At 46.9% G+C, this 26,110-nt stretch overlaps 1 protein-coding gene across 1 annotated transcript in view; it reads left to right on the top strand.

The window, feature by feature from the left end:
- Positions 1-341: 341 nt before the first annotated feature.
- The window catches only part of LOC139539136 (speckle-type POZ protein-like A), a 195,715-nt gene continuing 169,946 nt past the window's right edge, over positions 342-26,110 (top strand). The window contains exon 1 of the mRNA XM_071341943.1: positions 342-656. The gene's annotated coding sequence lies outside the window, so the exon portion shown is untranslated. The remainder of the gene's footprint in view (positions 657-26,110) is intronic.

The following is a 26,110-nucleotide window of genomic DNA, read 5'->3' as shown; positions in this document are numbered from 1 at the left end:
AGTCGACTCCTCACCACTACCTAAAGCACACCGATGCCGCATTTTATATCACTGCATGATAAAACTGGAGGGGACAAAAATGAAATTTCAGAATATGGTTGGGGTGGTCATGTCCCCCATCCCCAATGAAAGTTGTGCCCCTCAGTACAATGCAGTTGCAGCATATAATGATAATATATGAAAGTATATACATTAGTAGTGCAGTAAGGTGACAGAACTATTGCATTGGTCCGGTAGACAAAACTGACTTCAGTGTGTAAAGAATATGAATAAATGTTAAGTGGGTGGTAGGGTGGTAGGGTGCAGGAGTCAGCCCAGAGTTCAGCTGTTGGGGCAGTCTTGTGGCTTGGGGTAGAGACTGGCTTTGAGACAGGTGGTCCGAGACTTGATGTTGACCTGGGCGTAAGGAAGGCGGCAAATAGCAAGCGGGACGACATTTTTTGTTATCTGGGAAGCTGCTTACTAATCTGCCTCCACCTACCTAGTAAAGTAGCCTATGATGTTAGACTCTGAAAAACATATACGTTTTACATAGCACTGAGCACGAGAATGGTTAAAACGCAGTTTTCCATTGTTTAGCTAGCTAAATAACTGATGGTGGAAATGAACGGCTGAGATAAGATTCGTTGCATTTAGTGGAAGCATGGAAATGAAAGGTTCGTAGTTAAACATTTTTCCATTTTCCGTAGCTAGCTAACTACCAGTACTGTACCAAACAATCTAACGTTAGCTAGCTAATATGTTTCCCCTCAAAGAATAAGTATGTCGTTGGACGCCGATGTATTTCTAAAACAATATGCGCAAACATGCCTTGTAGCTCATTTCAGTCATCACTTATTTTAGCATCTCTAACAAACTTGTACGATGATAGTTGGCAACACCAGTGTTTTTCAACAAATATTACGGTGAGGGGCCTTTGTTTCTAAGCGGTGCTTGATATTGACCAATTAGCAACCTCGATTTTAGCTACCGCTAGCTAACTTGGTTAGCCAGGCCTGGTCAAGCAGACCGACTTTGTTATCTAGCTACACTTTCCATTTAGTTATCCATGAGTTATACCATCATGGTATTGTTACTAGTTAACCAGTTGTTAAGTTGTAATTTTGATAGCTATCGCGCAGACGTTAGCTAGCTATCTAATTAACTAGCTTTCTAGCTAGCATGAAGCAATGCTAGCAAGGCAGAATACAGCTTCACCAGCTAACTATAAATGTCGCTAGCTAACAGCCCGTATCAACAGCGCCTGCCTTTGACTTGGTATTGAGGACACGGGCTAGTTAGCTATTTTGAATCTCGCTGGTTAACTTCAAAACCAGCTAACGTTGCTAGCCAACAAAAACATAAGAACCGAATCTGGGCCAAATCAAGGATGACATCTTCTGGCTCATATTGTCAAATTAATCGTAGGCGGACAGACAATACCCCAGTCTTCACATTTGATATTTCAGTACTGATTTTTTTTAAAGACCGGTCGTTGTCTGGCTAGCAATGCTCCTCGACTAGCTAGCTAACATTCGCTAGTTTTGCCTAAAATATGTGGCATTATATAGTAAAATGGGCACATCAAATTACATTAATAAAGCCCTAAAAAGTAGTTACATGTGGGATGCCTGATGATCAAGGTAAACGTTGATCATTTTGAGAACTAACTTCTGCTAGTTAGCTAGCTAGCTCAAGAATATCAGACTACCTGTGTCATTTGACAGTAAGTCATAGCTACATCATCATAAAAAAATGCTAACACATGGAATAGAATTAACTTATTCTGACCATTTCTGTTGGCTATTATCTGGGCATTGCTTGATCTGTGGCCATATCAGGTCAATGCTGCTATTTGAAAGACACTTCAGTTCAGGGACGTTTTGTAACCTTTATTTAACTAGGCAAGTCAGTTAAGAACAAATTATTATTTACAATAACGGCCTACACTGGCCAAACCCGGATGACGCTGGGCCAATAGTGCGCAGCCCTATGGGACTCCCAATCACACCGGTTGTGACACAGCCTGGAATCGAACCAGTGCCTTAGACCGCTGTGCCGCTTGGGAGCCCATTAGTTTTATATCAAACTAATTGTTGATTGGTTCCAACAAATGTCTGAATGTTCTGTCCTCAGAGTGGGGCCTCCATACTGGACCATGAAGCAGTCAGTGATGAACTAGGTCCTAGGGAACACTGAATCATTCCTATTAATTAGATCACCCTGTCTGAGAGGTGCACACATGGGATACTATCAATAGCATGACATGGGGATCCCTAATAAATATTTGTATTTATTATGGATCTCCATTAGTTCCTGCCAAGGCAGCAGCTACTCTTCCTGGGGTTTATTATGGATCCCCATTAGTTCCTGCCAAGGCAGCGGCTACTCTTCCTGGGGTTTATTATGGATCCCCATTAGTTCCTGTCAAGGCAGCAGCCACTCTTCCTGGGGTTTATTATGGATCCCCATTAGTTCCTGCCAAGGCAGCGGCTACTCTTCCTGGGGTTTATTATGGATCCCCATTAGTTCCTGTCAAGGCAGCAGCCACTCTTCCTGGGGTTTATTATGGATCCCCATTAGTTCCTGCCAAGGCAGCAGCTACTCTTCCTGCGGTTTATTATGGATCCCCATTAGTTCCTGTCAAGGCAGCAGCTACTCTTCCTGGGGTTTATTAGGGATCCCCATTAGTTCCTGCCAAGGCAGCAGCTACTCTTCTTGGGGTTTATTATGAATTCCCATTAGCTGTTGCCAAGGCAGCAGATACTCTTCCTGGGGTTTATTATGGATCCCCATTAGCTGCTACTCTTCCTGGGGTCCAAACATTTTTAAAGCACTTACATTACATATAAAACAAAAGATAAAACAGTACATCATATAAAATTACTGCACTACTACATATCTACAATACAATATGTTTGATACCACCATGCAACAATGTGTGCATATGCATGTACTTTTGTGTGTCTCTTCACACTCCCCGTTGTTCCATAAGGTGTATTTTTATGTTTTTATTTTATCTGATTCTACTGCTTCCATCAGTTACTTGACGTTGAATAGAGTTCCATGTAGTCATGGCTCAATGTAGTACTGTGCACATCCCGTAGTCTGTTCTGGACTTGGGGACTGTGAAGAGACCTCTGGTGGCATGTCCTGAGGGGTATGCATGGATGTCTGAGCTGTGTGCAAGTATTTTAAACAGACAGCTTGGTACAATCAGTTTGTCAACGCCTCTTACAAAAACAAGTAATGATGAAGTCAATCTCTCTTCCACTTTGAGCCATGAGAGATTGACATGCATGTCATTGTTAGCTTTCTGTTTACTTTTAAGGGCCAGCCATGCTGCCCTGTTCTGAGACAACTGCAATTTTCCCAAGTCCCTCTTTGTGGCTGCTGAACAGTAGTCTAGGTGCGACAAAACTAGGGCCTGTAGGACCTGCCTTGTTAATAGTGTTAAGAAAGTAGAGCAGCGCTTTATTATGGACAGACTTCTCCCCATCTTAGCTACTGTTTTATCAATATGTTTTGACCATAATAGTTTACAATACAGGGTTACTCCAAGCAGTTTAGTCACCTCAACTTGCTCAATTTCCACATTATTCATTACGAGATATAGTTGAGGTTTAGGGTTTAGTGAATGATTTATCCCAAATACAATGCTTTTAGTTTTGGAAATATGTAGAACTAACTTATTCCTTGCTACCCATTCCGAAACTAACTGCAGCTCTTTAAGTGTTACAGTCATTTCAGTTGCTGTAGTAGCTACGTGTATAGTTGAGTCATCCGCATACATAGACATACTGGCTTTACTCGTTAGTAAAGATTTAAAAAAGTAAGGGGCCAGGTCTGATTTCTTACCAACGTATCCTCATTTTAGATCTGTAGTTTACAATTTCTTAGCAATGTTAGCAAATATGTCACTAGGCATATATCCAGTTATTCACAATGTGTATTTGTATTACTGTCTCACTTGTCTAAATTAAAATAGTATGTACAGGCAAATAAGAAACAGAAGTTAGAAAGTGACAGGTGAAATAGTCTAGCAAAATCAGTGTTGTCTTCCAGGCGTGTCTAGAGTGGTGGCAGGTCTGTTGAGACAGGCCATGAAACAACTAGCTAGATGCTAAGGAGACAGGCCATGAAACAACTAGCTAGATGCTGAGGAGACAGGCCATGAAACAACTAGCTAGATGCTGAGGAGACAGGCCATGAAACAACTAGCTAGATGCTGAGGAGACAGGCCATGAAACAACTAGCTAGATGCTAAGGAGACAGGCCATGAAACAACTAGCTAGATGCTGAGGAGACAGGCCATGAAACAACTAGCTAGATGCTGAGGAGACAGGCCATGAAACAACTAGCTAGATGCTGAGGAGACAGGCCATGAAACAACTAGCTAGATGCTGAGGAGACAGGCCATGAAACAACTAGCTAGATGCTAAGGAGACAGGCCATGAAACAACTAGCTAGATGCTAAGGAGACAGGCCATGAAACAACTAGCTAGATGCTAAGGAGACAGGCCATGAAACAACTAGCTAGATGCTGAGGAGACAGGCCATGAAACAACTAGCTAGATGCTGAGGAGACAGGCCATGAAACAACTAGCTAGATGCTAAGGAGACAGTTGAGACAGGCCATGAAACAACTAGCTAGATGCTGAGGAGACAGGCCATGAAACAACTAGCTAGATGCTGAGGAGACAGGCCATGAAACAACTAGCTAGATGCTGAGGAGACAGGCCATGAAACAACTAGCTAGATGCTGAGGAGACAGGCCATGAAACAACTAGCTAGATGCTGAGGAGACAGGCCATGAAACAACTAGCTAGATGCTGAGGAGACAGGCCATGAAACAACTAGCTAGATGCTGAGGAGACAGGCCATGAAACAACTAGCTAGATGCTGAGGAGACAGGCCATGAAACAACTAGCTAGATGCTGAGGAGACAGGCCATGAAACAACTAGCTAGATGCTGAGGAGACAGGCCATGAAACAACTAGCTAGATGCTGAGGAGACAGGCCATGAAACAACTAGCTAGATGCTAAGGAGACAGGCCATGAAACAACTAGCTAGATGCTAAGGAGACAGGCCATGAAACAACTAGCTAGATGCTGAGGAGACAGGCCATGAAACAACTAGCTAGATGCTGAGGAGACAGGCCATGAAACAACTAGCTAGATGCTGAGGAGACAGGCCATGAAACAACTAGCTAGAGTTCTGAGGAGACAGGCCATGAAACAACTAGCTATATGCTGAGGAGACAGGCCATGAAACAACTAGCTAGATGCTGAGGAGACAGGCCATGAAACAACTAGCTAGATGCTGAGGAGACAGGCCATGAAACAACTAGCTATATGCTGAGGAGACAGGCCATGAAACAACTAGCTAGATGCTGAGGAGACAGGCCATGAAACAACTAGCTAGATGCTGAGGAGACAGGCCATGAAACAACTAGCTAGATGCTGAGGAGACAGGCCATGAAACAACTAGCTAGATGCTGAGGAGACAGGCCATGAAACAACTAGCTAGATGCTGAGGAGACAGGCCATGAAACAACTAGCTAGATGCTGAGGAGACAGGCCATGAAACAACTAGCTAGATGCTAAGGAGACAGTTGAGACAGGCCATGAAACAACTAGCTAGATGCTGAGGAGACAGGCCATGAAACAACTAGCTAGATGCTGAGGAGACAGGCCATGAAACAACTAGCTAGATGCTGAGGAGACAGGCCATGAAACAACTGGCTAGATGCTGAGGAGACAGTTGAGACAGGCCATGAAACAACTAGCTAGATGCTAAGGAGACAGTTGAGACAGGCCATGAAACAACTAGCTAGATGCTGAGGAGACAGGCCATGAAACAACTAGCTAGATGCTGAGGAGACAGGCCATGAAACAACTAGCTAGATGCTGAGGAGACAGGCCATGAAACAACTAGCTAGATGCTGAGGAGACAGGCCATGAAACAACTAGCTAGATGCTGAGGAGACAGGCCATGAAACAACTAGCTAGATGCTGAGGAGACAGGCCATGAAACAACTAGCTAGATGCTGAGGAGACAGGCCATGAAACAACTAGCTAGATGCTGAGGAGCAGGCCATGAAACAACTAGCTAGATGCTGAGGAGACAGGCCATGAAACAACTAGCTAGATGCTGAGGAGACAGGCCATGAAACAACTAGCTAGATGCTGAGGAGACAGGCCATGAAACAACTAGCTAGATGCTGAGGAGACAGGCCATGAAACAACTAGCTAGATGCTGAGGAGACAGGCCATGAAACAACTAGCTAGATGCTGAGGAGACAGGCCATGAAACAACTAGCTAGATGCTGAGGAGACAGGCCATGAAACAACTAGCTAGATGCTGAGGAGACAGGCCATGAAACAACTAGCTAGATGCTAAGGAGACAGGCCATGAAACAACTAGCTAGATGCTAAGGAGACAGGCCATGAAACAACTAGCTAGATGCTGAGGAGACAGGCCATGAAACAACTAGCTAGATGCTGAGGAGACAGGCCATGAAACAACTAGCTAGATGCTGAGGAGACAGGCCATGAAACAACTAGCTAGATGCTGAGGAGACAGGCCATGAAACAACTAGCTAGATGCTGAGGAGACAGGCCATGAAACAACTAGCTAGATGCTGAGGAGACAGGCCATGAAACAACTAGCTAGATGCTGAGGAGACAGGCCATGAAACAACTAGCTAGATGCTGAGGAGACAGGCCATGAAACAACTAGCTAGATGCTGAGGAGACAGGCCATGAAACAACTAGCTAGATGCTAAGGAGACAGGCCATGAAACAACTAGCTAGATGCTAAGGAGACAGGCCATGAAACAACTAGCTAGATGCTGAGGAGACAGGCCATGAAACAACTAGCTAGATGCTGAGGAGACAGGCCATGAAACAACTAGCTAGATGCTGAGGAGACAGGCCATGAAACAACTAGCTAGATGCTGAGGAGACAGGCCATGAAACAACTAGCTAGATGCTGAGGAGACAGGCCATGAAACAACTAGCTAGATGCTGAGGAGACAGGCCATGAAACAACTAGCTAGATGCTGAGGAGACAGGCCATGAAACAACTAGCTAGATGCTGAGGAGACAGGCCATGAAACAACTAGCTATATGCTGAGGAGACAGGCCATGAAACAACTAGCTAGATGCTGAGGAGACAGGCCATGAAACAACTAGCTAGATGCTGAGGAGACAGGCCATGAAACAACTAGCTATATGCTGAGGAGACAGGCCATGAAACAACTAGCTAGATGCTGAGGAGACAGGCCATGAAACAACTGGCTAGATGCTGAGGAGACAGGCCATGAAACAACTAGCTAGATGCTGAGGAGACAGGCCATGAAACAACTAGCTAGATGCTAAGGACACAGTTGAGACAGGCCATGAAACAACTAGCTAGATGCTGAGGAGACAGGCCATGAAACAACTAGCTAGATGCTGAGGAGACAGGCCATGAAACAACTGGCTAGATGCTGAGGAGACAGTTGAGACAGGCCATGAAACAACTAGCTATATGCTAAGGAGACAGTTGAGACAGGCCATGAAACAACTAGCTAGATGCTAAGGAGACAGTTGAGACAGGCCATGAAACAACTAGCTAGATGCTGAGGAGACAGGCCATGAAACAACTAGCTAGATGCTGAGGAGACAGGCCATGAAACAACTGGCTAGATGCTGAGGAGACAGGCCATGAAACAACTAGCTAGATGCTAAGGAGACAGTTGAGACAGGCCATGAAACAACTAGCTAGATGCTAAGGAGACAGTTGAGACAGGCCATGAAACAACTAGCTAGATGCTGAGGAGACAGTTGAGACAGGCCATGAAACAACTAGCTAGATGCTGAGGAGACAGTTGAGACAGGCCATGAAACAACTAGCTAGATGCTGAGGAGACAGGCCATGAAACAACTGGCTAGATGCTGAGGAGACAGTTGAGACAGGCCATGAAACAACTAGCTAGATGCTGAGGAGACAGGCCATGAAACAACTAGCTAGATGCTGAGGAGACAGGCCATGAAACAACTAGCTAGATGCTGAGGAGACAGGCCATGAAACAACTAGCTAGATGCTGAGGAGACAGGCCATGAAACAACTAGCGAGATGCTGAGGAGACAGGCCATGAAACAACTAGCTAGATGCTGAGGAGACAGGCCATGAAACAACTAGCTAGATGCTGAGGAGACAGGCCATGAAACAACTAGCTAGATGCTGAGGAGACAGGCCATGAAACAACTAGCTAGATGCTGAGGAGACAGGCCATGAAACAACTAGCTAGATGCTGAGGAGACAGGCCATGAAACAACTAGCTAGATGCTGAGGAGACAGGCCATGAAACAACTAGCTAGATGCTGAGGAGACAGGCCATGAAACAACTAGCTAGATGCTGAGGAGACAGGCCATGAAACAACTAGCTAGATGCTGAGGAGACAGGCCATGAAACAACTAGCTAGATGCTGAGGAGACAGGCCATGAAACAACTAGCTAGATGCTGAGGAGACAGGCCATGAAACAACTAGCTAGATGCTGAGGAGACAGGCCATGAAACAACTAGCTAGATGCTAAGGAGACAGGCCATGAAACAACTAGCTAGATGCTGAGGAGACAGGCCATGAAACAACTAGCTATATGCTGAGGAGACAGGCCATGAAACAACTAGCTAGATGCTGAGGAGACAGGCCATGAAACAACTAGCTAGATGCTGAGGAGACAGGCCATGAAACAACTAGCTAGATGCTGAGGAGACAGGCCATGAAACAACTAGCTAGATGCTGAGGAGACAGGCCATGAAACAACTAGCTATATGCTGAGGAGACAGGCCATGAAACAACTAGCTAGATGCTGAGGAGACAGGCCATGAAACAACTAGCTAGATGCTGAGGAGACAGGCCATGAAACAACTAGCTATATGCTGAGGAGACAGGCCATGAAACAACTAGCTAGATGCTGAGGAGACAGGCCATGAAACAACTAGCTAGATGCTGAGGAGACAGGCCATGAAACAACTAGCTAGATGCTGAGGAGACAGGCCATGAAACAACTAGCTAGATGCTGAGGAGACAGGCCATGAAACAACTAGCTAGATGCTGAGGAGACAGGCCATGAAACAACTAGCTAGATGCTGAGGAGACAGGCCATGAAACAACTAGCTAGATGCTGAGGAGACAGGCCATGAAACAACTAGCTAGATGCTAAGGAGACAGTTGAGACAGGCCATGAATCAACTAGCTAGATGCTGAGGAGACAGGCCATGAAACAACTAGCTAGATGCTGAGGAGACAGGCCATGAAACAACTAGCTAGATGCTGAGGAGACAGGCCATGAAACAACTGGCTAGATGCTGAGGAGACAGTTGAGACAGGCCATGAAACAACTAGCTAGATGCTAAGGAGACAGTTGAGACAGGCCATGAAACAACTAGCTAGATGCTGAGGAGACAGGCCATGAAACAACTAGCTAGATGCTGAGGAGACAGGCCATGAAACAACTAGCTAGATGCTGAGGAGACAGGCCATGAAACAACTAGCTAGATGCTGAGGAGACAGGCCATGAAACAACTAGCTAGATGCTGAGGAGATAGGCCATGAAACAACTAGCTAGATGCTGAGGAGACAGGCCATGAAACAACTAGCTAGATGCTGAGGAGACAGGCCATGAAACAACTAGCTAGATGCTGAGGAGACAGGCCATGAAACAACTAGCTAGATGCTGAGGAGACAGGCCATGAAACAACTAGCTAGATGCTGAGGAGACAGGCCATGAAACAACTAGCTAGATGCTGAGGAGACAGGCCATGAAACAACTAGCTAGATGCTGAGGAGACAGGCCATGAAACAACTAGCTAGATGCTGAGGAGACAGGCCATGAAACAACTAGCTAGATGCTGAGGAGACAGGCCATGAAACAACTAGCTAGATGCTGAGGAGACAGGCCATGAAACAACTAGCTAGATGCTGAGGAGACAGGCCATGAAACAACTAGCTAGATGCTAAGGAGACAGGCCATGAAACAACTAGCTAGATGCTAAGGAGACAGGCCATGAAACAACTAGCTAGATGCTGAGGAGACAGGCCATGAAACAACTAGCTAGATGCTGAGGAGACAGGCCATGAAACAACTAGCTAGATGCTGAGGAGACAGGCCATGAAACAACTAGCTAGATGCTGAGGAGACAGGCCATGAAACAACTAGCTAGATGCTGAGGAGACAGGCCATGAAACAACTAGCTAGATGCTGAGGAGACAGGCCATGAAACAACTAGCTAGATGCTGAGGAGACAGGCCATGAAACAACTAGCTAGATGCTGAGGAGACAGGCCATGAAACAACTAGCTAGATGCTGAGGAGACAGGCCATGAAACAACTAGCTATATGCTGAGGAGACAGGCCATGAAACAACTAGCTAGATGCTGAGGAGACAGGCCATGAAACAACTAGCTATATGCTGAGGAGACGGGCCACGAAACAACTAGCTAGATGCTGAGGAGACAGGCCATGAAACAACTAGCTAGATGCTAAGGACACAGTTGAGACAGGCCATGAAACAACTAGCTAGATGCTGAGGAGACAGGCCATGAAACAACTGGCTAGATGCTGAGGAGACAGTTGAGACAGGCCATGAAACAACTAGCTATATGCTAAGGAGACAGTTGAGACAGGCCATGAAACAACTAGCTAGATGCTAAGGAGACAGTTGAGACAGGCCATGAAACAACTAGCTAGATGCTGAGGAGACAGGCCATGAAACAACTAGCTAGATGCTGAGGAGACAGGCCATGAAACAACTGGCTAGATGCTGAGGAGACAGGCCATGAAACAACTAGCTAGATGCTGAGGAGACAGTTGAGACAGGCCATGAAACAACTAGCTAGATGCTAAGGAGACAGTTGAGACAGGCCATGAAACAACTAGCTAGATGCTGAGGAGACAGTTGAGACAGGCCATGAAACAACTAGCTAGATGCTGAGGAGACAGTTGAGACAGGCCATGAAACAACTAGCTAGATGCTGAGGAGACAGGCCATGAAACAACTGGCTAGATGCTGAGGAGACAGGCCATGAAACAACTAGCTAGATGCTAAGGAGACAGTTGAGACAGGCCATGAAACAACTAGCTAGATGCTGAGGAGACAGGCCATGAAACAACTAGCTAGATGCTGAGGAGACAGGCCATGAAACAACTAGCTAGATGCTGAGGAGACAGGCCATGAAACAACTAGCTAGATGCTGAGGAGACAGGCCATGAAACAACTAGCTAGATGCTGAGGAGACAGGCCATGAAACAACTAGCTAGATGCTGAGGAGACAGGCCATGAAACAACTAGCTAGATGCTGAGGAGACAGGCCATGAAACAACTAGCTAGATGCTGAGGAGACAGGCCATGAAACAACTAGCTAGATGCTGAGGAGACAGGCCATGAAACAACTAGCTAGATGCTGAGGAGACAGGCCATGAAACAACTAGCTAGATGCTGAGGAGACAGGCCATGAAACAACTAGCTAGATGCTGAGGAGACAGGCCATGAAACAACTAGCTAGATGCTGAGGAGACAGGCCATGAAACAACTAGCTAGATGCTGAGGAGACAGGCCATGAAACAACTAGCTAGATGCTGAGGAGACAGGCCATGAAACAACTAGCTAGATGCTAAGGAGACAGTTGAGACAGGCCATGAAACAACTAGCTAGATGCTAAGGAGACAGTTGAGACAGGCCATGAAACAACTAGCTAGATGCTGAGGAGACAGGCCATGAAACAACTAGCTAGATGCTGAGGAGACAGGCCATGAAACAACTGGCTAGATGCTGAGGAGACAGGCCATGAAACAACTAGCTAGATGCTGAGGAGACAGTTGAGACAGGCCATGAAACAACTAGCTAGATGCTAAGGAGACAGTTGAGACAGGCCATGAAACAACTAGCTAGATGCTGAGGAGACAGTTGAGACAGGCCATGAAACAACTAGCTAGATGCTGAGGAGACAGTTGAGACAGGCCATGAAACAACTAGCTAGATGCTGAGGAGACAGGCCATGAAACAACTAGCTAGATGCTGAGGAGACAGGCCATGAAACAACTAGCTAGATGCTGAGGAGACAGGCCATGAAACAACTAGCTAGATGCTGAGGAGACAGGCCATGAAACAACTAGCTAGATGCTGAGGAGACAGGCCATGAAACAACTAGCTAGATGCTAAGGAGACAGTTGAGACAGGCCATGAATCAACTAGCTAGATGCTGAGGAGACAGGCCATGAAACAACTAGCTAGATGCTGAGGAGACAGGCCATGAAACAACTAGCTAGATGCTGAGGAGACAGGCCATGAAACAACTGGCTAGATGCTGAGGAGACAGTTGAGACAGGCCATGAAACAACTAGCTAGATGCTAAGGAGACAGTTGAGACAGGCCATGAAACAACTAGCTAGATGCTGAGGAGACAGGCCATGAAACAACTAGCTAGATGCTGAGGAGACAGGCCATGAAACAACTAGCTAGATGCTGAGGAGACAGGCCATGAAACAACTAGCTAGATGCTGAGGAGACAGGCCATGAAACAACTAGCTAGATGCTGAGGAGATAGGCCATGAAACAACTAGCTAGATGCTGAGGAGACAGGCCATGAAACAACTAGCTAGATGCTGAGGAGACAGGCCATGAAACAACTAGCTAGATGCTGAGGAGACAGGCCATGAAACAACTAGCTAGATGCTGAGGAGACAGGCCATGAAACAACTAGCTAGATGCTGAGGAGACAGGCCATGAAACAACTAGCTAGATGCTGAGGAGACAGGCCATGAAACAACTAGCTAGATGCTGAGGAGACAGGCCATGAAACAACTAGCTAGATGCTGAGGAGACAGGCCATGAAACAACTAGCTAGATGCTGAGGAGACAGGCCATGAAACAACTAGCTAGATGCTGAGGAGACAGGCCATGAAACAACTAGCTAGATGCTGAGGAGACAGGCCATGAAACAACTAGCTAGATGCTAAGGAGACAGGCCATGAAACAACTAGCTAGATGCTAAGGAGACAGGCCATGAAACAACTAGCTAGATGCTGAGGAGACAGGCCATGAAACAACTAGCTAGATGCTGAGGAGACAGGCCATGAAACAACTAGCTAGATGCTGAGGAGACAGGCCATGAAACAACTAGCTAGATGCTGAGGAGACAGGCCATGAAACAACTAGCTAGATGCTGAGGAGACAGGCCATGAAACAACTAGCTAGATGCTGAGGAGACAGGCCATGAAACAACTAGCTAGATGCTGAGGAGACAGGCCATGAAACAACTAGCTAGATGCTGAGGAGACAGGCCATGAAACAACTAGCTAGATGCTGAGGAGACAGGCCATGAAACAACTAGCTATATGCTGAGGAGACAGGCCATGAAACAACTAGCTAGATGCTGAGGAGACAGGCCATGAAACAACTAGCTATATGCTGAGGAGACAGGCCATGAAACAACTAGCTAGATGCTGAGGAGACAGGCCATGAAACAACTAGCTAGATGCTAAGGACACAGTTGAGACAGGCCATGAAACAACTAGCTAGATGCTGAGGAGACAGGCCATGAAACAACTGGCTAGATGCTGAGGAGACAGTTGAGACAGGCCATGAAACAACTAGCTATATGCTAAGGAGACAGTTGAGACAGGCCATGAAACAACTAGCTAGATGCTAAGGAGACAGTTGAGACAGGCCATGAAACAACTAGCTAGATGCTGAGGAGACAGGCCATGAAACAACTAGCTAGATGCTGAGGAGACAGGCCATGAAACAACTGGCTAGATGCTGAGGAGACAGGCCATGAAACAACTAGCTAGATGCTGAGGAGACAGTTGAGACAGGCCATGAAACAACTAGCTAGATGCTAAGGAGACAGTTGAGACAGGCCATGAAACAACTAGCTAGATGCTGAGGAGACAGTTGAGACAGGCCATGAAACAACTAGCTAGATGCTGAGGAGACAGTTGAGACAGGCCATGAAACAACTAGCTAGATGCTGAGGAGACAGGCCATGAAACAACTAGCTAGATGCTGAGGAGACAGGCCATGAAACAACTAGCTAGATGCTGAGGAGACAGGCCATGAAACAACTAGCTAGATGCTGAGGAGACAGGCCATGAAACAACTAGCTAGATGCTGAGGAGACAGGCCATGAAACAACTAGCTAGATGCTAAGGAGACAGTTGAGACAGGCCATGAATCAACTAGCTAGATGCTGAGGAGACAGGCCATGAAACAACTAGCTAGATGCTGAGGAGACAGGCCATGAAACAACTAGCTAGATGCTGAGGAGACAGGCCATGAAACAACTGGCTAGATGCTGAGGAGACAGTTGAGACAGGCCATGAAACAACTAGCTAGATGCTAAGGAGACAGTTGAGACAGGCCATGAAACAACTAGCTAGATGCTGAGGAGACAGGCCATGAAACAACTAGCTAGATGCTGAGGAGACAGGCCATGAAACAACTAGCTAGATGCTGAGGAGACAGGCCATGAAACAACTAGCTAGATGCTGAGGAGACAGGCCATGAAACAACTAGCTAGATGCTGAGGAGATAGGCCATGAAACAACTAGCTAGATGCTGAGGAGACAGGCCATGAAACAACTAGCTAGATGCTGAGGAGACAGGCCATGAAACAACTAGCTAGATGCTGAGGAGACAGGCCATGAAACAACTAGCTAGATGCTGAGGAGACAGGCCATGAAACAACTAGCTAGATGCTGAGGAGACAGGCCATGAAACAACTAGCTAGATGCTGAGGAGACAGGCCATGAAACAACTAGCTAGATGCTGAGGAGACAGGCCATGAAACAACTAGCTAGATGCTGAGGAGACAGGCCATGAAACAACTAGCTAGATGCTGAGGAGACAGGCCATGAAACAACTAGCTAGATGCTGAGGAGACAGGCCATGAAACAACTAGCTAGATGCTGAGGAGACAGGCCATGAAACAACTAGCTAGATGCTAAGGAGACAGGCCATGAAACAACTAGCTAGATGCTAAGGAGACAGGCCATGAAACAACTAGCTAGATGCTGAGGAGACAGGCCATGAAACAACTAGCTAGATGCTGAGGAGACAGGCCATGAAACAACTAGCTAGATGCTGAGGAGACAGGCCATGAAACAACTAGCTAGATGCTGAGGAGACAGGCCATGAAACAACTAGCTAGATGCTGAGGAGACAGGCCATGAAACAACTAGCTAGATGCTGAGGAGACAGGCCATGAAACAACTAGCTAGATGCTGAGGAGACAGGCCATGAAACAACTAGCTAGATGCTGAGGAGACAGGCCATGAAACAACTAGCTAGATGCTGAGGAGACAGGCCATGAAACAACTAGCTATATGCTGAGGAGACAGGCCATGAAACAACTAGCTAGATGCTGAGGAGACAGGCCATGAAACAACTAGCTATATGCTGAGGAGACAGGCCATGAAACAACTAGCTAGATGCTGAGGAGACAGGCCATGAAACAACTAGCTAGATGCTAAGGACACAGTTGAGACAGGCCATGAAACAACTAGCTAGATGCTGAGGAGACAGGCCATGAAACAACTGGCTAGATGCTGAGGAGACAGTTGAGACAGGCCATGAAACAACTAGCTATATGCTAAGGAGACAGTTGAGACAGGCCATGAAACAACTAGCTAGATGCTAAGGAGACAGTTGAGACAGGCCATGAAACAACTAGCTAGATGCTGAGGAGACAGGCCATGAAACAACTAGCTAGATGCTGAGGAGACAGGCCATGAAACAACTGGCTAGATGCTGAGGAGACAGGCCATGAAACAACTAGCTAGATGCTGAGGAGACAGTTGAGACAGGCCATGAAACAACTAGCTAGATGCTAAGGAGACAGTTGAGACAGGCCATGAAACAACTAGCTAGATGCTGAGGAGACAGTTGAGACAGGCCATGAAACAACTAGCTAGATGCTGAGGAGACAGTTGAGACAGGCCATGAAACAACTAGCTAGATGCTGAGGAGACAGGCCATGAAACAACTGGCTAGATGCTGAGGAGACAGGCCATGAAACAACTAGCTAGATGCTAAGGAGACAGTTGAGACAGGCCATGAAACAACTAGCTAGATGCTGAGGAGACAGGCCATGAAACAACTAGCTAGATGCTGAGGAGACAGGCCATGAAACAACTAGCTAGATGCTGAGGAGACAGGCCATGAAACAACTAGCTAGATGCTGAGGAGACAGGCCATGAAACAACTAGCTAGATGCTGAGGAGACAGGCCATGAAACAACTAGCTAGATGCTGAGGAGACAGGCCATGAAACAACTAGCTAGATGCTGAGGAGACAGGCCATGAAACAACTAGCTAGATGCTGAGGAGACAGGCCATGAAACAACTAGCTAGATGCTGAGGAGACAGGCCATGAAACAACTAGCTAGATGCTGAGGAGACAGGCCATGAAACAACTAGCTAGATGCTGAGGAGACAGGCCATGAAACAACTAGCTAGATGCTGAGGAGACAGGCCATGAAACAACTAGCTAGATGCTGAGGAGACAGGCCATGAAACAACTAGCTAGATGCTGAGGAGACAGGCCATGAAACAACTAGCTAGATGCTGAGGAGACAGGCCATGAAACAACTAGCTAGATGCTAAGGAGACAGTTGAGACAGGCCATGAAACAACTAGCTAGATGCTAAGGAGACAGTTGAGACAGGCCATGAAACAACTAGCTAGATGCTGAGGAGACAGGCCATGAAACAACTAGCTAGATGCTGAGGAGACAGGCCATGAAACAACTGGCTAGATGCTGAGGAGACAGGCCATGAAACAACTAGCTAGATGCTGAGGAGACAGTTGAGACAGGCCATGAAACAACTAGCTAGATGCTAAGGAGACAGTTGAGACAGGCCATGAAACAACTAGCTAGATGCTGAGGAGACAGTTGAGACAGGCCATGAAACAACTAGCTAGATGCTGAGGAGACAGGCCATGAAACAACTGGCTAGATGCTGAGGAGACAGGCCATGAAACAACTAGCTAGATGCTAAGGAGACAGTTGAGACAGGCCATGAAACAACTAGCTAGATGCTGAGGAGACAGGCCATGAAACAACTAGCTAGATGCTGAGGAGACAGGCCATGAAACAACTAGCTAGATGCTGAGGAGACAGGCCATGAAACAACTAGCTAGATGCTGAGGAGACAGGCCATGAAACAACTAGCTAGATGCTAAGGAGACAGGCCATGAAACAACTAGCTAGATGCTGAGGAGACAGTTGAGACAGGCCATGAAACAACTAGCTAGATGCTGAGGAGACAGGCCATGAAACAACTAGCTAGATGCTGAGGAGACAGGCCTTGAAACAACTGGCTAGATGCTGAGGAGACAGCTGAGACAGGCCATGAAACAACTAGCTAGATGCTAAGGAGACAGTTGAGACAGGCCATGAAACAACTAGCTAGATGCTGAGGAGACAGGCCATGAAACAACTAGCTAGATGCTGAGGAGACAGGCCATGAAACAACTGGCTAGATGCTGAGGAGACAGGCCATGAAACAACTAGCTAGATGCTGAGGAGACAGTTGAGACAGGCCATGAAACAACTAGCTAGATGCTAAGGAGACAGTTGAGACAGGCCATGAAACAACTAGCTAGATGCTGAGGAGACAGTTGAGACAGGCCATGAAACAACTAGCTAGATGCTGAGGAGACAGTTGAGACAGGCCATGAAACAACTAGCTAGATGCTGAGGAGACAGGCCATGAAACAACTGGCTAGATGCTGAGGAGACAGGCCATGAAACAACTAGCTAGATGCTAAGGAGACAGCTGAGACAGGCCATGAAACAACTAGCTAGATGCTGAGGAGACAGGCCATGAAACAACTAGCTAGATGCTGAGGAGACAGGCCATGAAACAACTAGCTAGATGCTGAGGAGACAGGCCATGAAACAACTAGCTAGATGCTGAGGAGACAGGCCATGAAACAACTAGCTAGATGCTAAGGAGACAGGCCATGAAACAACTAGCTAGATGCTGAGGAGACAGTTGAGACAGGCCATGAAACAACTAGCTAGATGCTGAGGAGACAGGCCATGAAACAACTAGCTAGATGCTGAGGAGACAGGCCATGAAACAACTGGCTAGATGCTGAGGAGACAGCTGAGACAGGCCATGAAACAACTAGCTAGATGCTAAGGAGACAGTTGAGACAGGCCATGAAACAACTAGCTAGATGCTAAGGAGACAGTTGAGACAGGCCATGAAACAACTAGCTAGATGCTGAGGAGACAGGCCATGAAACAACTAGCTAGATGCTGAGGAGACAGGCCATGAAACAACTGGCTAGATGCTGAGGAGACAGGCCATGAAACAACTAGCTAGATGCTGAGGAGACAGTTGAGACAGGCCATGAAACAACTAGCTAGATGCTAAGGAGACAGTTGAGACAGGCCATGAAACAACTAGCTAGATGCTGAGGAGACAGTTGAGACAGGCCATGAAACAACTAGCTAGATGCTGAGGAGACAGTTGAGACAGGCCATGAAACAACTAGCTAGATGCTGAGGAGACAGGCCATGAAACAACTAGCTAGATGCTAAGGAGACAGTTGAGACAGGCCATGAAACAACTAGCTAGATGCTGAGGAGACAGGCCATGAAACAACTAGCTAGATGCTGAGGAGACAGGCCATGAAACAACTAGCTAGATGCTGAGGAGACAGGCCATGAAACAACTAGCTAGATGCTGAGGAGACAGGCCATGAAACAACTAGCTAGATGCTGAGGAGACAGGCCATGAAACAACTAGCTAGATGCTGAGGAGACAGGCCATGAAACAACTAGCTAGATGCTGAGGAGACAGGCCATGAAACAACTAGCTAGATGCTGAGGAGACAGGCCATGAAACAACTAGCTAGATGCTGAGGAGACAGGCCATGAAACAACTAGCTAGATGCTGAGGAGACAGGCCATGAAACAACTAGCTAGATGCTAAGGAGACAGTTGAGACAGGCCATGAAACAACTAGCTAGATGCTGAGGAGACAGGCCATGAAACAACTAGCTAGATGCTGAGGAGACAGGCCATGAAACAACTAGCTAGATGCTGAGGAGACAGGCCATGAAACAACTAGCTAGATGCTGAGGAGACAGGCCATGAAACAACTAGCTAGATGCTGAGGAGACAGGCCATGAAACAACTAGCTAGATGCTGAGGAGACAGGCCATGAAACAACTAGCTAGATGCTGAGGAGACAGTTGAGACAGGCCATGAAACAACTAGCTAGATGCTGAGGAGACAGGCCATGAAACAACTAGCTAGATGCTGAGGAGACAGGCCATGAAACAACTAGCTAGATGCTGAGGAGACAGGCCATGAAACAACTAGCTAGATGCTGAGGAGACAGGCCATGAAACAACTAGCTAGATGCTGAGGAGACAGGCCATGAAACAACTAGCTAGATGCTGAGGAGACAGGCCATGAAACAACTAGCTAGATGCTGAGGAGACAGGCCATGAAACAACTAGCTAGATGCTGAGGAGACAGGCCATGAAACAACTAGCTAGATGCTAAGGAGACAGGCCATGAAACAACTAGCTAGATGCTAAGGAGACAGGCCATGAAACAACTAGCTAGATGCTAAGGAGGCAGGCCATGAAACAACTAGCTAGATGCTAAGGAGACAGGCCATGAAACAACTAGCTAGATGCTGAGGAGACAGGCCATGAAACAACTAGCTAGATGCTGAGGAGACAGGCCATGAAACAACTAGCTAGATGCTAAGGAGACAGGCCATGAAACAACTAGCTAGATGCTAAGGAGAAAGGCCATGAAACAACTAGCTAGATGCTGAGGAGACAGGCCATGAAACAACTAGCTAGATGCTGAGGAGACAGGCCATGAAACAACTAGCTAGATGCTAAGGAGACAGGCCATGAAACAACTAGCTAGATGCTAAGGGGACAGGCCATGAAACAACTAGCTAGATGCTGAGGAGACAGTTGAGACAGGCCATGAAACAACTAGCTAGATGCTAAGGAGACAGGCCATGAAACAACTAGCTAGATGCTGAGGAGACAGGCCATGAAACAACTAGCTAGATGCTGAGGAGACAGGCCATGAAACAACTAGCTAGATGCTGAGGAGACAGGCCATGAAACAACTAGCTAGATGCTGAGGAGACAGGCCATGAAACAACTAGCTAGATGCTGAGGAGACAGGCCATGAAACAACTAGCTAGATGCTGAGGAGACAGGCCATGAAACAACTAGCTAGATGCTGAGGAGACAGGCCATGAAACAACTAGCTAGATGCTGAGGAGACAGGCCATGAAACAACTAGCTAGATGCTGAGGAGACAGGCCATGAAACAACTAGCTAGATGCTGAGGAGACAGTTCATGAAACAACTAGCTAGATGCTGAGGAGACAGTTGAGACAGGCCATGAAACAACTAGCTAGATGCTAAGGAGACAGTTGAGACAGGCCATGAAACAACTAGCTAGATGCTGAGGAGACAGTTGAGACAGGCCATGAAACAACTAGCTAGATGCTGAGGAGACAGGCCATGAAACAACTAGCCAGATGCTGAGGAGACAGGCCATGAAACAACTAGCTAGATGCTGAGGAGACAGGCCATGAAACAACTAGCTAGATGCTGAGGAGACAGGCCATGAAACAACTAGCTAGATGCTGAGGAGACAGGCCATGAAACAACTAGCTAGATGCTGAGGAGACAGGCCATGAAACAACTAGCTAGATGCTGAGGAGACAGGCCATGAAACAACTAGCTAGATGCTAAGGAGACAGGCCATGAAACAACTAGCTAGATGCTGAGGAGACAGGCCATGAAACAACTAGCTAGATGCTGAGGAGACAGGCCATGAAACAACTAGCTAGATGCTGAGGAGACAGGCCATGAAACAACTAGCTAGATGCTGAGGAGACAGGCCATGAAACAACTAGCTAGATGCTGAGGAGACAGGCCATGAAACAACTAGCTAGATGCTGAGGAGACAGGCCATGAAACATCTAGCTAGATGCTGAGGAGACAGGCCATGAAACAACTAGCTAGATGCTGAGGAGACAGGCCATGAAACAACTAGCTAGATGCTGAGGAGACAGTTCATGAAACAACTAGCTAGATGCTGAGGAGACAGTTGAGACAGGCCATGAAACAACTAGCTAGATGCTAAGGAGACAGTTGAGACAGGCCATGAAACAACTAGCTAGATGCTGAGGAGACAGTTGAGACAGGCCATGAAACAACTAGCTAGATGCTGAGGAGACAGGCCATGAAACAACTAGCCAGATGCTGAGGAGACAGGCCATGAAACAACTAGCTAGATGCTGAGGAGACAGGCCATGAAACAACTAGCTAGATGCTGAGGAGACAGGCCATGAAACAACTAGCTAGATGCTGCGGAGACAGGCCATGAAACAACTAGCTAGATGCTGAGGAGACAGTTGAGACAGGCCATGAAACAACTAGCTAGATGCTGAGGAGACAGGCCATGAAACAACTAGCCAGATGCTGAGGAGACAGGCCATGAAACAACTAGCTAGATGCTAAGGAGACAGGCCATGAAACAACTAGCTAGATGCTAAGGAGACAGGCCATGAAACAACTAGCTAGATGCTAAGGAGACAGGCCATGAAACAACTAGCTAGATGCTAAGTAGACAGGCCATGAAACAACTAGCTAGATGCTGAGGAGACAGGCCATGAAACAACTAGCTAGATGCTGAGGAGACAGGCCATGAAACAACTAGCTAGATGCTAAGGAGACAGGCCATGAAACAACTAGCTAGATGCTAAGGAGACAGGCCATGAAACAACTAGCTAGATGCTGAGGAGACAGGCCATGAAACAACTAGATAGATGCTAAGGAGACAGGCCATGAAACAACTAGCTAGATGCTAAGGAGACAGGCCATGAAACAACTAGCTAGATGCTGAGGAGACAGTTGAGACAGGCCATGAAACAACTAGCTAGATGCTGAGGAGACAGGCCATGAAACAACTAGCCAGATGCTGAGGAGACAGGCCATGAAACAACTAGCTAGATGCTAAGGAGACAGGCCATGAAACAACTAGCTAGATGCTAAGGAGACAGGCCATGAAACAACTAGCTAGATGCTAAGGAGACAGGCCATGAAACAACTAGCTAGATGCTAAGGAGACAGGCCATGAAACAACTAGCCTGATGCTAAGGAGACAGGCCATGAAACAACTAGCTAGATGCTAAGGAGACAGGCCATGAAACAACTAGCTAGATGCTAAGGAGACAGGCCATGAAACAACTAGCTAGATGCTGAGGAGACAGGCCATGAAACAACTAGCTAGATGCTGAGGAGACAGGCCATGAAACAACTAGCTAGATGCTGAGGAGACAGGCCATGAAACAACTAGCTAGATGCTGAGGAGACAGGCCATGAAACAACTAGCTAGATGCTGAGGAGACAGGCCATGAAACAACTAGCCAGATGCTGAGGAGACAGGCCATGAAACAACTAGCTAGATGCTAAGGAGACAGGCCATGAAACAACTAGCTAGATGCTAAGGAGACAGGCCATGAAACAACTAGCTAGATGCTAAGGAGACAGGCCATGAAACAACTAGCTAGATGCTAAGTAGACAGGCCATGAAACAACTAGCTAGATGCTGAGGAGACAGGCCATGAAACAACTAGCTAGATGCTGAGGAGACAGGCCATGAAACAACTAGCTAGATGCTAAGGAGACAGGCCATGAAACAACTAGCTAGATGCTAAGGAGACAGGCCATGAAACAACTAGCTAGATGCTGAGGAGACAGGCCATGAAACAACTAGATAGATGCTAAGGAGACAGGCCATGAAACAACTAGCTAGATGCTAAGGAGACAGGCCATGAAACAACTAGCTAGATGCTGAGGAGACAGTTGAGACAGGCCATGAAACAACTAGCTAGATGCTGAGGAGACAGGCCATGAAACAACTAGCCAGATGCTGAGGAGACAGGCCATGAAACAACTAGCTAGATGCTAAGGAGACAGGCCATGAAACAACTAGCTAGATGCTAAGGAGACAGGCCATGAAACAACTAGCTAGATGCTAAGGAGACAGGCCATGAAACAACTAGCTAGATGCTAAGGAGACAGGCCATGAAACAACTAGCCTGATGCTAAGGAGACAGGCCATGAAACAACTAGCTAGATGCTAAGGAGACAGGCCATGAAACAACTAGCTAGATGCTAAGGAGACAGGCCATGAAACAACTAGCTAGATGCTGAGGAGACAGGCCATGAAACAACTAGCTAGATGCTGAGGAGACAGGCCATGAAACAACTAGCTAGATGCTGAGGAGACAGGCCATGAAACAACTAGCTAGATGCTGAGGAGACAGGCCATGAAACAACTAGCTAGATGCTGAGGAGACAGGCCATGAAACAACTAGCTAGATGCTAAGGAGACAGGCCATGAAACAACTAGCTAGATGCTAAGGAGACAGGCCATGAAACAACTAGCTAGATGCTGAGGAGACAGTTGAGACAGGCCATGAAACAACTAGCTAGATGCTAAGGAGACAGGCCATGAAACAACTAGCTAGATGCTGAGGAGACAGGCCATGAAACAACTAGCTAGATGCTGAGGAGACAGTTGAGACAGGCCATGAAACAACTAGCTAGATGCTGAGGAGACAGGCCATGAAACAACTAGCCAGATGCTGAGGAGACAGGCCATGAAACAACTAGCTAGATGCTAAGGAGACAGGCCATGAAACAACTAGCTAGATGCTAAGGAGACAGGCCATGAAACAACTAGCTAGATGCTAAGGAGACAGGCCATGAAACAACTAGCTAGATGCTAAGGAGACAGGCCATGAAACAACTAGCTAGATGCTGAGGAGACAGGCCATGAAACAACTAGCTAGATGCTGAGGAGACAGGCCATGAAACAACTAGCTAGATGCTAAGGAGACAGGCCATGAAACAACTAGCTAGATGCCAAGGAGACAGGCCATGAAACAACTAGCTAGATGCTGAGGAGACAGGCCATGAAACAACTAGCTAGATGCTAAGGAGACAGGCCATGAAACAACTAGCTAGATGCTAAGGAGACAGGCCATGAAACAACTAGCTAGATGCTAAGGAGACAGGCCATGAAACAACTAGCTAGATGCTGAGGAGACAGGCCATGAAACAACTAGCTAGAATCTGAGGAGACAGGCCATGAAACAACTAGCTAGATGCTGAGGAGACAGGCCATGAAACAACTAGCTAGATGCTGAGGAGACAGGCCATGAAACAACTAGCTAGATGCTGAGGAGACAGGCCATGAAACAACTAGCTAGATGCTGAGGAGACAGGCCATGAAACAACTAGCTAGATGCTGAGGAGACAGGCCATGAAACAACTAGCTAGATGCTGAGGAGACAGGCCATGAAACAACTAGCTAGATGCTGAGGAGACAGGCCATGAAACAACTAGCTAGATGCTGAGGAGACAGGCCATGAAACAACTAGCTAGATGCTGAGGAGACAGGCCATGAAACAACTAGCTAGATGCTGAGGAGACAGGCCATGAAACAACTAGCTAGATGCTGAGGAGACAGGCCATGAAACAACTAGCTAGATGCTGAGGAGACAGGCCATGAAACAACTAGCTAGATGCTGAGGAGACAGGCCATGAAACAACTAGCTAGATGCTGAGGAGACAATTCATGAAACAACTAGCTAGATGCTGAGGAGACAGTTGAGACAGGCCATGAAACAACTAGCTAGATGCTAAGGAGACAGTTGAGACAGGCCATGAAACAACTAGCTAGATGCTGAGGAGACAGTTGAGACAGGCCATGAAACAACTAGCTAGATGCTGAGGAGACAGGCCATGAAACAACTAGCCAGATGCTGAGGAGACAGGCCATGAAACAACTAGCTAGATGCTGAGGAGACAGGCCATGAAACAACTAGCTAGATGCTGAGGAGACAGGCCATGAAACAACTAGCTAGATGCTGAGGAGACAGGCCATGAAACAACTAGCTAGATGCTGAGGAGACAGGCCATGAAACAACTAGCTAGATGCTGAGGAGACAGGCCATGAAACAACTAGCTAGATGCTGAGGAGACAGGCCATGAAACAACTAGCTAGATGCTGAGGAGACAGGCCATGAAACAACTAGCTAGATGCTGAGGAGACAGGCCATGAAACAACTAGCTAGATGCTGAGGAGACAGGCCATGAAACAACTAGCTAGATGCTGAGGAGACAGGCCATGAAACAACTAGCTAGATGCTGAGGAGACAGGCTATGAAACAACTAGCTAGATGCTGAGGAGACAGGCCATGAAACAACTAGCTAGATGCTGAGGAGACAGGCCATGAAACAACTAGCTAGATGCTGAGGAGACAGGCCATGAAACAACTAGCTAGATGCTGAGGAGACAGGCCATGAAACAACTAGCTAGATGCTGAGGAGACAGGCCATGAAACAACTAGCTAGATGCTAAGGAGACAGGCCATGAAACAACTAGCTAGATGCTAAGGAGACAGGCCATGAAACAACTAGCTAGATGCTAAGGAGGCAGGCCATGAAACAACTAGCTAGATGCTAAGGAGACAGGCCATGAAACAACTAGCTAGATGCTAAGGAGACAGGCCATGAAACAACTAGCTAGATGCTGAGGAGACAGGCCATGAAACAACTAGCTAGATGCTAAGGAGACAGGCCATGAAACAACTAGCTAGATGCTAAGGAGACAGGCCATGAAACAACTAGCTAGATGCTGAGGAGACAGGCCATGAAACAACTAGCTAGATGCTGAGGAGACAGGCCATGAAACAACTAGCTAGATGCTGAGGAGACAGGCCATGAAACAACTAGCTAGATGCTAAGGAGACAGGCCATGAAACAACTAGCTAGATGCTGAGGAGACAGGCCATGAAACAACTAGCTAGATGCTAAGGAGACAGGCCATGAAACAACTAGCTAGATGCTAAGGGGACAGGCCATGAAACAACTAGCTAGATGCTGAGGAGACAGGCCATGAAACAACTAGCTAGATGCTAAGGAGACAGGCCATGAAACAACTAGCTAGATGCTGAGGAGACAGTTGAGACAGGCCATGAAACAACTAGCTAGATGCTAAGGAGACAGG

This window comes from Salvelinus alpinus, chromosome 14 (genome assembly GCF_045679555.1).
Source record: "Salvelinus alpinus chromosome 14, SLU_Salpinus.1, whole genome shotgun sequence".
Lineage (NCBI taxonomy): Eukaryota > Metazoa > Chordata > Actinopteri > Salmoniformes > Salmonidae > Salvelinus > Salvelinus alpinus.
This window is presented reverse-complemented; position numbering and strand designations above follow the sequence as displayed.